Below are 17,474 nucleotides of genomic sequence, written 5' to 3'. Positions count from 1 at the left end.
TAAATTTAATGGAACAATGTATGTCTGTCGCTTATGTTGTAACAAGGCATTAAGTATTATTTTATAATTAAATTGAAGTGCAGAGTAGATACAACAAAACAGATGTTCCCGCTTTCATTTTCATCAATAGATAAGTACAGATGCTTCTATTTGTCATTCAGCAAGAAATGGTGCTGGTTGGTGACGGTCCAAATATATATGATACTCTTTTTTGATTGATAGGCTTTGTTCAATTCATTTAACCTTTTCCCATGAAGTATCTGATTGTTATCATATGTTTAGTAGATCACGTATATGTATAAGATAAGGAACATTTACATAAAAAATATTATAAGGACACTGTTTACTATGAAGTCAGTTATGGGCTGTATTGCTTTATTACAACTAGTTCCTTATATGTCTCCTTGTGTATTGGACATACTAGAGTCTGCTATGGAACCATTATTTAGAATGCCCTGATTACTTTGTTGGGAAAGTGGTGTTCATGCAGCTTGTTGAAGTTGTGGTTCCAAGTTAATAATTGTTTTGTTTGGAAAACAATGAGTCTGTAACTCAAGCCCAGTTTGGTTCATGTTTGCTATTCTCTCTCTCTGTCTCTCTCTCTCTCTGTCTCTCTCTCTCTCTCTCTCTCTCTCTATCTATCTATCTATCTATCTTTATTTTTGGTTCCTTTTTACTTTCAATTTTTATTCTTTAATTACTACTCATATTTACATATCCATGCCCCATTCCCTAGACCTCCCCTCCTCCCATTTTTCCCTCCAACCCCCCCAACCAATCCCACAACTCTTCCACAGGGATAGTGAGGCCCTCCATGAGGGGCCTTCAAAGTCTGTCATATCATTTGAGGGAGGGTCTAGGCCCTCCTTGCTGTATCTGGGCTACAATAATATGCTTCCATAGGGAATGGGCCCCCAAATTCCATTTGTGCTCTAGGGTTAAAGACTGGCTCCACTATTAGAAGTCCCACAGACTATCCTGGCCTCCTATCTGACACCCATATTCAGAGGGCTTGATTCAGTGCAGAGCTGTTTCCCCAGCTTTATGACTAGGGTATCCATGCTCTCACTTGTTCAGGTCAACTGTTTCTTTGGGTTTCTGCAGCGCCATCTTGGCTCCTTTACTCATACCTCCTCCCTCTCCATGACGAACTGAAGAAACTAGCCACCAAAATACCAAATAATGCAATTAAAAAGTGGAGTGCAGAACTAATAGAGAATTCTCAATAGAGGAATCTAAAATGGCTGAAAGACACTTAAGAAAGTGCGCAACACCCTTAGCCATCAGGGAAATGCAGCACTTAACCACTCTGAAATACCATCTTGCTCTTATCTGAATGGCTAAAATCAATAACACCAATGACAGTCCATGGTGGAGAGCATGTGGAGACAAGGAAACAGTCCTCCGTTGCGGGTGGGAGTGCAAACTTGTACAACCACTTTGGAAATCAGTATGGCAGTTTCTCAGGGAAATGGGAATCATTTTACCTCAAGATTCGGCAATCCCTCTCTTGGGCATATATCCAAATAATGCACATACATACAATAAGGACATATGTTCATAGCAGCATTATTTGTAAAAGCCGGAACCTGGAAGCATCCTAGATGCCCCTCAACTAAAGAATGGATAAAGAAAATGTGATAAATTTACACAATGGAGTACTACTCCACAGAGAAAAAACAATGGAATCTTGAAATTCGCAAGCAAATGGATGGAGATAGAAGAAACCATCCTGAGTGAGGTAACCTAGTCACAAAAAGATAAACATGGTATGTACTCACTCATACATGATTTTTAGACATAGAGCAAAGGATTACCAGTCTACAATTCATACTGCCAAATGAGCTAGGAAACAAGGAGGACTCAAAGGGAAGATTGCTAAGCTTTCTTTACACCCAATCTCACCCACTCTAACTCATTCTTTCCCTATAGTGTTCTGTCTTAGAAATCATACTAGCTGTCATATTTTAATGAAAATTATCATTCCCCCACAGGCTTATATGTATGAATTTTTAGTCCCCTATTGATGAATTGCTTGGGAATGCTTAGGAGCTGTGGCCTTGTTGGAGGTTTTCTCTGAGGTTTCACATGCCCAAACCACCATCCTCTCTCTCTCTCTCTCTCTCTCTCTCTCTCTCTCTCTCTCTCTCTCATGCATGTGCACCCTCTTGCTCTCTGCATGCCACTTGCAGGTAACTCACAGGTTTATGCTTCTGCTCCAGGGTCATGCCTGCCTGCCTTTTGCTACACTTTCTTGCAGTGTTAGTCATGGATTACCCTGGAACTGCGAGCCTCCAAATTAAATGCTTTCTTTTATAAATTGTCTTGGCAATAATGTTTTGTGAAATTAATAGAAAAATAACTAAGACATCCTCACACCTTGTAAAGACAGAAATGAACAGAGAGTTAACTAAGGATGGCCTCCTTCTATCCATACATTCGATGTGTGAATAGACACCCTAGCTAAGGATTCTGTGATCAAGAAGACTTTCTTTCATTTTTTAAAAATGGACTCCATATTTGGAGAATAATCTGGTCTCAGGATAATTTTGTCTGAAAACTAGCCCCTTAAATCTTTCAAATATTTACAAATCACTTGTATTTTATGTTTATTGCTATTCTGCCAGCACATACGTTTGTGTAAAATATGAGTACAGTATACTCAGAGGCTAGGATAGATGCACAGATATCCTGGAACTGGAAAAGTAGCCAGTGCTTTTAAGCTTTTAACCTCTCTCCTCTCTCTCTCTCTCTCTCTCTCTCTCTCTCTCTCTCTCTCTCTGTGAGTGTGTGTGTGTGTGTGTGTGTGTGTGTGTGTGTTTTGACATATGTGTTGTTTGAAATTCAGCTATTGTCATACTTATACTACTCAGCAAATTATATGTTTTCATATAAGTAATGAGAAGAGTTCTGTATTTTTGATGCAAGTGCTGGGGAAAAGGACACAGATTTAGGACTTAGAAAAATTATATGATCCCTATACAAAATATCACATTTACTTTAAATCCTGCCAAAGAGAAACACTAATCAGCTAGTGAGCATAGAAAGAAGAATTAGGGCAACTTTGGCTCTTACTTCTGCTTCTTGGGTGGTTTACGTCATGACTTGAATCACTGTGGGAGGATAGTTATTGTGCTGTAGACGTAATAACTTGCCATGTCTTCAGGCTGCAGGCTGCTGATCTTGAGAGAATACTGTGTTCCAGATCCACTGCCACTGAACCTTGAGAGGGTCCCATCTGCCAAGTTCTTTGTATAATAGATCAGTTGCTTAGGAGGTTCCCCTGGTTTTTGCTGATACCATGCTAAATTGCTGTAAATGTTCTGACTTGACTGGCATGTGATTGTGACACTGTCTTCCAGAAATGCTGACAGTAAGTATGGCGACTGAGTCATGTGGATGTCACATTTGGCACCTGAGATTGGAAAATTGAAAACAAACTTCCACACAATTAATTCTGTTACAAAAGGACTTTCCCAGAGACCAGTCAGCACTGATCACACAGAATAAATTTCCAATGCTGTATTCCTTACCTCTAAGCCAGAGCAGCAGCAACCCCAGGAGCTGAGTGGGGGCCCTCATATCTGTACTGTGACCAGTGTGAGGCTGACTCTAGCACAGAGTGTGACCTGACTATCAAGAAATCCTCAGGGCAGTGGGCTGTGCTCTGAGCACATGCAAATCAGCAATGGCTGGGCACAGCTGCAGGGCTGGTCAGGTCAGTGATTTATTAAAACCCAGTGGTTCTCTTCTGTCTCAGATAAGACAGACAGTACATCTTTATTTTTAGGAAATCTGCTCCTCTTTGGAGATTAAAGAGCAGCTCCAGTCTATGGGTTGTACCTTATTTTCATTTCTGCTATTTTAAAAATAGAAATTCCTGTTCAATTTCCCTCAATGGCAGGGACTATGAGATATGGCAAAATTTTCAAAAGTAGATAAACTATTGCATGGTCCTGTCATAGGTATCTGTAAATGTTATTGAGGCCATGCAGCTTTATCTTTTTTATATCCTGTTAATATCTGAAATTGAATTTTAATTATAACATTTCTCCCTCACATTATTTTTGTTTAAAATACCCCAAATACACCTGTTCCTGCTTGTCCTCAAATTCATGAACTTTTTGTTTACACACACAAACACACTTAAATAACACTCCAGGAACTGTATGTTACATGTACATATGTTTTAAGTTTTGATAATTAGGCTTTGAACAAATAATTGGTTTGTTCTTCCCTTGGCAGAATCTCTCTTCTGTCATGAGTTTTCTTCAGTTGTCTGTACTTCTTTGTGAAGAATTGAGGTTTCTTAGATTTTCACAACCAGTTTTTCAGGTTCATTGGTATCATCCTTGTTTAGCTCACATTTGTGGACATGCTCATGATATTTTGCAGTTATAGTGTTGGATGTTAATAGAAGATACAATCTCAGAGTAAACACCCTGATCTTATGGCTCTTATAATCTTTCTATGCCTTTTTCTAAAATATCCCCAGAACCTAGGTTATTTATCAGTACTGTTCTCCACAACTCACCAAGCAGCTTCTTGCTCATAATGATTTCCAGAAGGGTAAAATAATTTTGAAAAATATGGTTTGTAAAGAAAGACAGGATCTCCCATAACTAACTCATTTTTTTCAGATTAAAAAAAATCTCACTTTATTTGTGACAGCTCAGCTACTAAATAACTATCAAGTCCAGATCTAGTCATACTTTTTCCCTTTCCAAATGTAAATATGGTCTCTCTTCATATATTAGGCTAGAATTATATCTATGCCCAATTTATTGAGAGACTTAAGGTTATTGTGTCTTACTTTTATTCAGTCTTAACACAAATTATTGTCTTTAAGTAATATGAGTTTTCTGTGAGAAGCGTCATTCATGCCTTTGAATGGACAGTGGTTTCTAACATTATGTGTGCTATGGTCACAATAAATCTTCCCATACAAAGAACACATGTCTCTTTGTTTAGATTCAAGGCAGAGGGATGCAAGCTGTGTGAAGAAGAAGCATGTAAGAATGTGAATGGATAAGCTACACAAGGGGATTTGGAGTTATAGCAGGGTCTAGATTGTGTCTTCATTGGGAGTAAGGGTATAACAAACTTAGTGTGAGTTTACATGAGGGTTGAATGGAAAGAATTTTACATATGCAGGTAACTATTCTGTAGGAGACAGAGATATTTGTGTTAGAATGATACTCACACAGGAACTGTAAATGATGAGGAGCACAGAAATGATCTAAAAAAGAATGGATGTGGAAAACATTATAAAACTGATTGATTAATCTGAGTAATTAAAGACATGGGTGACTCTGAAGTATGTGGTCATAGTGTTTTTTTTTTATTTAGTCATATATCAAGTAGTCTGCAGTACAGACAAAATAATGCCCTATGTCCTGATTATTTCAATTAATATGAACATATTTCATGTATTAATAACATGTTTGTATTTTGATTAAACCATTACATTATGATCACAAACATAGAATACATGAAAATGGTAATTTATGTCACTGTTAGTAGTAACTGCCTTGGAAAAATAGAAGGAGTTCATTTCCACAAATTCATACCATTAGCAATATTCAAGATAGAAAAATAATTGCCAAAGCAGACATATCAATAGCTAATGGAAAGTCATTCCTTGCCTTTCTTTCCCCTCAATAAAATGATCTTTTGAGATCATGGTAGTGGCATCCCATTTCAGTTGTATTATGTCAAGTATTTTCTCTCTGAATTACTGAGATGATTTCTTCCTATGCCCTTCATATTCTCAACTTTGTAAGCACTTTACAATGTTTACCAGCACCCTCCATCAGGTTAACAAGAATCTGCAATTCAGCAGCTGCACCAGGCCTGTACTACAGCATTGTGCTACAAATGTGGATGGCAACGGAAACAGACATGATACTAATCTTGTTGAGGAAGGTCGTTGTTCAGTGCTGGTGTTCTAGGACAGGCTTTTATCCATCTACAAAACAAGGAATTACTAGGATCTCCACTCCCCATTGGGTAACTATGAATATGAAGTGCCCAGATCAATGTCACAGAAGTGGAGAGGGATTATAGGAGAAAATTCTGAATGACAAGTGAATCAGAAACTAGAAACGTCTCTTGATCTAGTAATACAGTTATTGTAACTGGATGGCAGTCCAAAGGCTGATGACCTTGATGGACTAGACATGTATATTGCCTCTCCCTCCTGGAGAGATTGTTAAAATGAGGAGAGAGTTGGCTTTTTAATTGGAGCCCAGAAAAGAAATGGAAAATACCTATTGGCAATTATCATTTGCTGTAAAAACTATAAATTGATGCTGGGGCTGTTCTTTGAATTATCAGCTGCATTATGGAGAATAACGTGTGTGCTAGAAGGCATAAGTATGTGCAGATGCATACATGAAATGTCCAAGTCTTGCTACTAAGAGATAAGAAAATATTCTGCTAGGGTGCGGCTTAATTTATGGACTTGCCTACTATGAAAAATGTACCTGCAGTTAGAGACCCACTGTTGCATGAACATGGGTGCACAACTTTAGTCCCAGCTCTTGGGAATAGAAGGCAGAAAACCCAGAGGATCAAGGTCTTTACAGCAAGGTTTGGAAGCACTGTATCTAGAGTTTCTTGTCCTGCCAGGTATAGCTAGGGCTTCTTATTGGCTACCTCTATCTTCATTATTAACCCATAAATACCAATCTATGTATTTTCATGTGGCCTTGGCTTACCGGAGAATGTCCAGGCCTGGTATTCCTTTGGCAGCTATATGGTGTCTCCTCTGTGCCCTCTCCCTGCCTACCTTTCCCAGACTTCTCCTCATCTCCCATTCCTGCTTATCTTCCTGCCTCTGTTGGCCAAACAGTGTTTTATTCATCAACCAATAAAAGAAACATATATGAAGAAGAATATCCCCCATCATCATAGATCTACCTGAGACCTGGAATTGATGAGGAAAAAAAAGTAATTTTTTGAAACCAGTTAGGAAATATTCATGACAATATATTAATCACAGCTAATGAAGTAAATAATTAGTACTCCACACACAAACTTCCAATGTTCATTTGAATATTTGAATTACTTCAAATAAAACTATGTGGATTGGGGATTGGAAATAGTATTGGCCAGGATATATATATATATATATATATATATATATATATATATATATATATGTATGTGTGTGAGAGTGTGTGTGTGTGTGTGCGTGTGTGCGTGTGTGTGTGTTTGTGTGTGTGTGTGTGTGTGTGTGTGTGTGTCTGTGTGTGTCTGTGTGTGTGTGTGTGTGTAATCTTTGGAAACCCTAAGCATACATAGATTTGAATTTGAATTTGTATTTGACGATATTGTGGCAAAGGCGTCTGTAATAAAACTTTTCCATACTTGTGCTATTTCTGGTAGCTTAGTTAATGTGTATCTTGTGGGGTGTTTCTTCAGTGATCACCTGTCTGCCTGGATGTTGCTACTGCTGCTGCTTCAGCTAAGGGTCAAGAAAATGCACTGACACCACACATCACAAGACAGGAAATGTTGAACATTTGAAATATAGTAGATGGAGTATATTGAAAATGTAATGGCTTGAAAGAATTTTTTTGTTTTTGTTTTGTTTCTTTTTGATTTTTGAGACAGGGTTTCTCTGTGGCTTTGGAGGCTGTCCTGGAACCAGCTCTTGTAGACCAGGCTGGTCTTGAACTCACAGAAATCCACCTGCCTCTGCCTCCAGTGCTGGCACTAAAGGCGTGCTCCACAAATGCCCAGCTCGAAAGAATTTTTTTTTAATTATTAAGGTGAATCATTGTATGAATGTAGATCAGGACCTCTGTATATTAGTATGTATATTTATGTGTACTTACAAAACCTTAAATTTAAAGACTAGATCATATAATATTCTCAATTTACATTTTAGGAAGTAGAAGACTCTTTTTTCACAATTTTTATACTTTACAGCTTACTTACATTAGTGTTTTTGTGTTAGACACAACCATTTCTACAGTGCTACACATTCTACAAAAATGCATTAAGATATTATCATCCCCATGCAAAGAAAAGTGAAAGATAACTCAGGCTTCACTGTACAGTTCCTCCAGATAAAGACAGAGACCATCACTGATGAAGGTTTAATCTGAGATACAGCTGTTTTTCCTCACTACATTTGAAATGATTATGAAAATAAAAATTATTAATTTCTGCATATTTTCTCAAAATCCTATACATTTCCCCACGATCAATACCCAGTTCAAGAAATCTGAATCACAGCTTTCAATTATTCCTCTGCACAGGGGACAAAAAAAATGGCACTAATAGTTTTCTTATCTTAATGTCTCCATGTGTATATTTCCTGTCTTTCCATACAGGCAGGGGTTGTTTAAGGCCCAGTAACAAATCCCAGCCATGCTTTCATTGCAGAAATAATGGAAAAATCTTGCACATTTCAATCAAACTGTTGACCAAATTCTGTCTTCTAAAGGGAGGAGCTGCCATGTCCTTTGATTTGTCTTATAAAAGTGGGAGAATGGGATACCATACTCCTCTTGCAATGCCACATTTCATCTTCATGATGGTGATTTTGAGAGAGCAAGGGGTCCTACACTCACTGTCACTGAATAAAGCTGGGCTCCTAGAAGCCTGGTTGGATGTGCCATGAATCAGTAGCTTAGAAGTGGATCTTGGCTTCTGCTAGTACCAGTGGCACTTATCAGGGCTGACATCTGAACTGGCCCTGCAGGTGATAGTGAACCCCTCTCCTTAAGAAACAGAAAGGGGTATTGGAGACTATGGAAGAATTATTTCTTCATTTGATTTGTAAAGGGAAAGATAAAATTTAAATAGGGGATAGTAGAAAACAAAACTCCATAAAGAGAAATATATTATGACAAAAAAGTAGAGGATAAAGAAAGGAGAAAGGAAAGGAAATAAATAAATGAAGGGAGAAAGGGAATGAGGGAGGGAGGAAGGAAAGTTGAAGCTTCTAAAGTAAAACTTCTGGACACAGCTGAGGATCACATGATCAAATGATCACAGAACTATTCCTTCTTTAAAAGGTGGACTTTGGGTTGCAAGGAGTTTCTGAGAACAACATGTTGCTAGTAACAGTTGATTTGAGTACACGGATTCTGGACACTGGAACCTGCAGTTGGATGATTAGAATTGTTAAACATGTATAGGTATGCATGTGTGTGTGTGAACTTGCTCCTCTTTTATCATATGAACCCCAACTTATGTGATTATTAAACCATACATAAAAATAATTTCTTACATATTCATTATGAAAAGCATTGCCATAATTTTGTTCAGGGCCTGCGAAAGGGTAGACACTTTACTAATTTTACTTTTCTATGCCCTCTTTCTATTTAATTCTCCCTTTGGCCTCCACAATCTAGCAAACACACCATTTCCTAGTACATGGAGACCTAGGGTTGTAAACAGTGTCCTTCCCTTCATTCTTCTTCTATCACTGTGAGAGGAAGCCTATCATACTGTTCATGGTAATAGGCTGCAAAAACTTCACGTTCCAGGCTGCTGATGGTGAGAGTATACACTGACTCAGAACCACTTCCCATGAACCTTAATGGGATGCCTGTCTATAATTGTGATGTGTGATTCTTGAGCAGCATAGCTTTCCCAGGCATCTGAGGATATCAAGATAAATACTTGCTAATGTCTTGACTTTCCTGGAAGCTGATGATTATACTGTTTCACAGAGAAAAAGACAGAGAAGATGAAGAATCGGTCATCTGGATAGCATATGTGGCAGCCAAAATGGGAAAATTGAATATAAATTCCTACAAAATTAGTGATGCTGAAAGAGGACTTTTTGGAAGGAGCAGGAATCCCTGATCACATACTGTTTTTAGTAATTATTTAATGTTATTCTCCCTACCAGCAAGCTTGAGCCAATAGCACACCCAGGAACTGAATAGAGGCTCTGATGTCTATACTGTGTACTGACTGGTAATGACTCCTGTAAGTTTCTGATCAGCTTACTAAATATTGTGGAAATGGGATATGATCTCAGTACATGAACTTCAGCTGTAGTTGTACAGTGATGGACACAACTGCAGGGTGTGCTTATTTTAATAACTCAATACAAAACAGAATTGTCTCCAGGGAATGTGCTTTTCTCTGGTAGCCCAAGAATGATAGTACAAATCACTAGCTTCATGAATTTTTAATTTCTACTATGTTCAACACATCATTCCCTTGATATGTTTCTGTGTATGTCAGGGAGTATCAGGTTTGGAACATAGCCAGAAAGTTCAAAAAAGATTATAAGCTCTCTCCATGATTACCTGAAATTAAGTGGCTTCTTGTTCATGACAATTTCTAATTCTCTTTGTGAGGATCAAAAGTACAATACACCAGTTCTGGGAGGCATCTTTTCCATGGAATATCTGGTTCTTGCATCACCACTCCATTACAATTGATCTCCCTCTATTTATGATTCCTTAACTACCCAAAAGAAACTTCTGTCCAGGCCACACAAGGTAAAGGATTATTTTTTTCTTCTTTTTATTCTTCTTCATACTTTATTTTATTCACACGAGTGTTTGCCTCTCTACATAAATGTTTGTGTATCATATAATTGTTCCTTCCCTGTGCAGATCAGAAGAGTATATTAGATGCCACAGAACTGGAGTTGCAGATTGTTAGAATCTGTCACATGGATGTATACTTTTTCTTTCAGAAGACATGTTTAGGTTATTCAACCAAATTTCCATTTTGCCAGATTTGCAAAACTTTCCCTTGAGTTGTTTTAGGAAATCCTAAGGGGTTCAAACACTATAGACTATGGTCATTTGTGGTTGTTTGAAAAAAGTGGACCCCATAAAGAGTAGCATTATAAGGAGGTAGGGCTTTGTGAGAGGAAATGTGTGACTGTGAAGGTGGGATTTGAGGCCTCTTATGCTCAGGCTATGCCCAGTATGAAAGAAATTTCAAGTACCATGGCCTGCAGATTAAGTTGTAGAACCGTCAGCTCCTTTTCCAACACCTTGTCTGCCTACACACTGGCAAGTCCAACCATGATGATATTGGGCTAAATCTCTAAAATTTAAGATATCCCTAATTAAATGTTATCCATTATAAGAGTTACCTTGGTTGAGGGGTCTCATCATAGCAATAGAAACCCTAACTAAAATGCCATTACTCTTGGCTGCCATCCAGAATTTGATGGCAAGACTACATTGCAAAAGACACAGGAAATAATAATAACTTTTAAAACCTAGGAATGTCAATGATATGTAAATTAGTCTTTGCAAAAATGTGACTTGCTAAAAATATTCCTATGTCTGGAGTTTCTCTAGGTACCTTTACAGAACAAACTAATGGGTCAAAGCACAGTGTTGAAAACGTTTGAATGAGTTTCAGAGACTTGAGCCTAATACCTTAAGCCCTTTCCATTGGAAACCATGTGAACAATTTGTGACTGTGTGTGTCAAGTATAAAAGTTACATCCTTCCTGATATTGCTCATGTGGTTGAAGACCAATTCAAAGAAAACACCTTTCATTGGATGGCCAGGTTTCTTCTGATGCTCTGCATTTCTGAGTTAGGAAATGTATATATTTTTTTCTTAAAATAACAACTGTTATGCTAGTCATTGAGTGTGTGAAAACTCTATGGATGCTTCATTTCTTGATCTAAAGAACAGTAGCTTAGATTCCGCCGCCGACTGATCTGGAACTAGGTGAGTGAGTTTCTGCCCGCTCCCGACCACAGGCCAGAACAGCATACACCCCGACCACCCCTATCCCCCCACCCCCGCCTGTGCCTGTGGGCTTGGGCCAGACACGCCCAGGCAGGGAGGAGCTCCCTGCGCCCTGAATCTGATAGCACCCCACTCTTCCATTCTGCTGAACGACCGAGGAACTAGGAACTAGTGAGGAGACTACTAGTCTCCTAGGAGAAGACTAGGAGAAGCATCAAGATCATCCAGAGTTGTGGACATTGAATTCCTGGCCCCCACACACCACTGAGTCACAAGAGGAGATAGAGAGAACCCACCTGCACCCACTAAAAGAAGATATGGGGAGAAGACAGAATAAGATTTCACTCAACAACAGAAAGACCAATATGACACCACCAGAATCTAGGGACTCCACTCCAGCAAGATCTGAAAAGCCCAACACAGAGCAAGAAGATGAGATGGACCTCAAAGATTATCTCAGCAAGTTGATAGAGACCTTTAAAGAGGAAACAAGAAAATCCCTTAAAGAAATAGAAGAGAAAGCAAACAAAAAATTAAACGAATTGGAGGAAAAGACAAACCAAAAAATTCAATAAATAAATAAATCTCTTAAAAAATCTAAAGAAAGCCAAGAAAAAAACATCCAAGCAAGTGAAGGATGCTCTTGAAATACTTCAAAGCATGAAAGCTGAAATACACACAATAAAGAAAACACAGAATAAGACCATGTTGGAAATGGAAAGGTTGGATAAATGATCAGGAATTAAAGATGTAAGTATATCCAACAGGATTCAAGAGATGGAAGAGAGAATCTCAGCTACTGAAGACTTGCTAGAGGATATACATTCATCAACAAAAGAGAACCTCAAGTCCAACAAAACCCTAACACAAAATATCCAGGAAATATGGGACACTGTAAAAAGGCCAAACCTAAGAATAATAGGTGTAGAAGAAGGTGAAGAAACACTGCTCAAAGGTACAGAAAACATATTCAACAAAATCATAGAAGAAAACTTCCCCAACCTACAGAAGGATATGCCTATGAAAGTACAAGAAGCTTACAGGACACCAAACAGACTGGACCACAAAAAGAAGTCGCCCCGACACATAATAATCAAAACACCAAATCTACAGAATAAAGAGAAAATATTAAGAGCAGCAAAGGAAAAAGGCCAAGTAACATATAAAGGCAAACCAATCAGAATCACACCCGACTTCTCAATGGAAACTCTGAAAGCCAGAAGGTCTTGGATAGATACCCTACAAGCACTAAGGGAGCATGGATACCAACCCAGACTACTGTACCCAGCAAAACTTTCAATCACTATAGATGGAGAAAACAAGATATTACACGACAAAAACAGATTTAAACAATACATATCCACAAATCCAGCACTACAGAAGGCTCTGGAAGGAAAACTCCAACCCAACAAACATAACTACACTCACAAAAACACTGGCAGTAGTTAATCTAATTACAACAAACACAAAAAGAAACAGGAGGGCAAAATCCACATGCAATGATACCACCAACAATAAATCCAAAACAAACAAGAACCAATGAACAATGGACATTAATATCCCTAATTGTCAATGGTCTTAACTTACCCATAAAAAGATATAGGCTAACAGAATGGATACGAAGACAGAATCCATCCTTCTGCTGTTTACAAGAAACACACCTCAACTTCAAAGACAGGCGATACCTCAGAGTAAAAGGATGGGAAAAAATTTTCCAATCAAATGGGCTCAAGAAACAAGGTGGGGTAGCAATCCTCATATCTAACAAATTAGACTTTAAACTGAAAGCAATCAAAAGTGATAAAGAAGGGCATTTCATACTCATCACAGGAAAAATCCATCAAGATGAAGTCTCAATCCTGAACATCTATGCCCCTAATACGAAAGCACCCACATTTCTAAAAGAAACATTACTAAAGCTCAAACCACACATAAAACCACACACACTTATAGTAGGAAACTTCAACAGCCCCCTTTACACCATTGGACAAAACCACTAGACAGAAACTTAAGAAAGAATCAAAGGATCTGAAAGAAGTTATGACACAACTGGGTTTAACAGATATCTATAGAACATTCCATCCAAACACAAAAGAATATACCTTCTTCTCAACGCCATATGTAACCTTCTCAAAAAATGACCACATAGTTGGCAGCAAAGCAAACCTCCACAGTTACAAAAGTATTGAAATAACCCCCTGTATCTTATCAGACCACCATGCATTAACGCTAGAGTTCAACAGCAATATGAATTGCAGAAAACCTACATTTTCATGGAAAATAAATAACTCCCAATTGCACCATTCCTGGGTTGAGGAAGAAATAAAAAAAGAAGTAAAGACTTCCTAGAATTTAATGAGAATGTAGACGCAACATACCTGAACTTATGGGACACCTTGAAAGCAGTGCTAAGAGGGAAGTTCATAGCACTAAGTGCCCACATGAAGAAACTGGAGGAAAGTCACATTAGAGAATTGTCAGAACAACTGAAAGCTTTAGAGCAAAAAGAAGCAAACACACCAAGGAGGAGTAGACGCCAGGAAATAATCAACTTGAGAGCCGAAATCAACAAAGTAGAAACTAGGAAAACAGTACAAAGTATCAATGAAACAAAGAGTTGGGTCTTTGAGAAGATCAATAAGATAGACAAACCTCTAGCCAAACTAACCAAAAGGCAGAGAGAGAGCATGCTAATTAACAAAATCAGAAATGAAAAGGGGGATATAACAATGGACACTGAGAAATCCAGAGAATCTTTAGGTCATACTTTGAAAACCTGTATTCCACAAAATTGGAAAATCTAAAGGAAATGGACAACTTTCTGGATAAATATCACTTACCAAAATTAAATCAAGATCAGATAAACATTTTAAATTGACCTATAACCCCTAATGAGATAGAAGCAGTTATCAAAATCCTCCCAACCAAAAAAAAAGCCCAAGGACAGATGGCTTCACTGCAGAATTCTACCAGAAATTCAAACAAGAGCTAATTCCAGTACTCCTAAAACTGTTCTGCACAATAGAAGCAGATGAGATATTGCCAAACTCTTTCTATGAGGCTACAATCACTTTGATACCCAAGCCACACAAAGATATGACTAAGAAAGAGAACTACAGACCTATATCCCTCATGAACATTGATGCTAAAATACTCAATAAAATATTGGCCAATCGAATCCAAGAACATATCAGAAAAATCATCCACCATGATCAAGTAGGCTTCATTCCAGGGATGCAAGGATGGTTCAACATAAGAAAATCCATCAATGTAATCCACTATATAAACAAACTAAAAAAGAAAAAACACACGATCATCTCACTAGATGCTGAAAAATCCTTTGACAAAATCCAACATCCCTTCATGATAAAGATCTTGGAGAGAACAGGAATAACAGGAACATATCTAAACATGATCAACACAATATACACCAAACCAATAGCCAACATCAAAGTAAATGGAGAGAAACTCAAAGCGTTTCCTCTAAAATCAGGAACAAGACAAGGCTGTCCACTCTCTCCATATCTCTTCAATATTGTACTTGAAGTTCTGGCTATAGCAATAAGACAAGAAAAGGGCATCAAAGGGATACAAATTGGAAAGGATGAAGTAAAACTTTCAGTATTTGCAGACGACATGATAGTCTACATTAGTGACCCGAAAAACTCTACCAGGGAACTCCTACGGCTGATAAACACCTTCAGCAAGGTAGCAGGATACAAAATTAACTCAAAAAAATCAGTAGCCCTACTATATACAGATGATAAATCCAATGAGAAAGAAATCAGGGAAACATCACCTTTCACAATATCCACAAGCAACATAAAATATCTTGGGTTAACACTAACCAAAAAAGTGAAAGATCTGTACAATAAGAACTTTGAGACTTTAAAGAAAGAAATTAAAGAAGATACCAGAAAATTGAAAGATCTCCCATGCTCTTGGATAGGTAGAATTAACATAGTAAAAATGGCAATCCTGCCAAAAGCAATCTACAGATTCAATGCAATCCCCATCAAAATCCCAACACAGTTTTTCACAGACATTGAAAGAACAATACTCAACTTTAAATGGAAAAATACAAAGTCCAGGATAGCCAAAACAACTCTTTACAATAAAGGATCTTCTGGAGGCATCAATATCCCTGACTTCAAGCTCTACTATAGAGCCATAGTTCTGAAAATATTTTGGTATTGGCACAAAAATAGACTGATAGACCAATGGAATTGAATTGAAAACCCTGATATCGACCCACGCACCTATGGATACCTTATTTTTGACAAAGGTGATAAATCTATACAATGGAAAAAAGATAGCATCTTCAACAAATGTGCTGGTACAATTGGATTTGGACATGCAGAAAATTGCAGATAGATCCATACCTGTCACCATGCACAAAACTTAAGTGCAAATAGTTCAAAGATCTCAGCATAAATCCAGCCACACTGAATCTTCTAGAAGAGAAAGTGGGAACTACCCTTGAACAAATTGGCACAGGAGACTGCTTCCTGAACATTACGCCAGTAGCACAGACACTGAGGTCTGCAATTAATAAATGGGACCTCCTGAAACTGAGAAGCTTCTACAAGGCAAAGGAAACAGTCAGTAGGATAAAACAACCACCCACAGAATGGGAAAAGATCTTCACCGATCCCACATCTGACAGAGGACTGATTTCCAAAATATATAAGGAGCTCAAGAAGCTAGCCACCAAAACACCAAACAATGAAATTAAAAAGTGGGGTGCAGAACTAAATAGGGAATTCTCAACAGAGGAATCTGAAATGGCTGAAAGACACTTAACAAAGTGCTCAAAATCATTGGCCATCAGAGAAATGCAACTCAAAACAACTCTGAGATACCATCTCACGCCTGTCAGAATGGCTAAAATAAAAAATACCAATGACAATCTATGCTGGAGAGGATGTAGAGAAAAAGGAACATTCCTCCATTGCTGGTGGGAGTGCGAACTTGTAAGACCACTCTGGAAATCAGTATGGCGGTTGCTCACAAAAATGGGAATCAGTCTACCTCAAGATCCAGCCATTCCTCTCTTGGGTATATACCCAGATAGGGCATGTACTTACAACAAGGACATATGTTCAAGCATGTTCATAGCAGCATTGTTTGTAATAGCCAGAACCTGGAAGCAACCTAGATGCCCCTCTACTGAAAAATGGATTGAGAAAATGTGGCACATCTATACAATGGAGTACTACTCAGCAGAAAAAAGCAATGGAATCTTGAAATTCGCAGGCAAATGGATGGAACTAGAGGAAACCATCCTGAGTGAGGTAACCCAGTCACAAAAAGACAAACATGGTATGTACTTACTGATATATGAATTTTAGACATAGAGCAAAGGATTACCAGTATATAATGCTCTTCACCAAAGAAACTAGGAAACATGAAGGACTCTAAGGGATAAATGGTCCCCAGGAATGGAAGTGGCATGAATTCCCAAAATAATTGGGGGCTTGAGGGTGGGGGGAAAGGAGCTGCTACAATAAGAGCAAGAGAAGAGGAGAAGAGGAGAGGAAATGGAGGGGCAGAAATATTGAGTTGGGGGAAGAATAGAGGAGAGAGAGCAGGATGAGAGATACCATATCAGAGGGAGCCACTATAGGCCCGAGAAGGATCTGCAACCAGGGAGATCTCCATAGACCTACAAGGATGACACGATCTGACAATCCAGGCAGCGGTGGACAGGATAACCTAAAGCCCTCCCCCTAAAATGAGATTGATGACTTCTCTTTATGCCATCCTATAGCCCTCATCCT

General features: G+C 38.3%; 1 pseudogene; it reads right to left on the bottom strand.

Moving 5' to 3' along the window:
- Positions 1-3,093: 3,093 nt before the first annotated feature.
- LOC118237662 lies at positions 3,094-3,582 on the bottom strand (annotated as a pseudogene).
- Between the last annotated feature and the right edge of the window lie 13,892 nt (positions 3,583-17,474).

This window comes from Cricetulus griseus, unplaced genomic scaffold (assembly GCF_003668045.3).
Source record: "Cricetulus griseus strain 17A/GY unplaced genomic scaffold, alternate assembly CriGri-PICRH-1.0 unplaced_scaffold_118, whole genome shotgun sequence".
NCBI classification, from domain to species: domain Eukaryota; kingdom Metazoa; phylum Chordata; class Mammalia; order Rodentia; family Cricetidae; genus Cricetulus; species Cricetulus griseus.
This window is presented reverse-complemented; position numbering and strand designations above follow the sequence as displayed.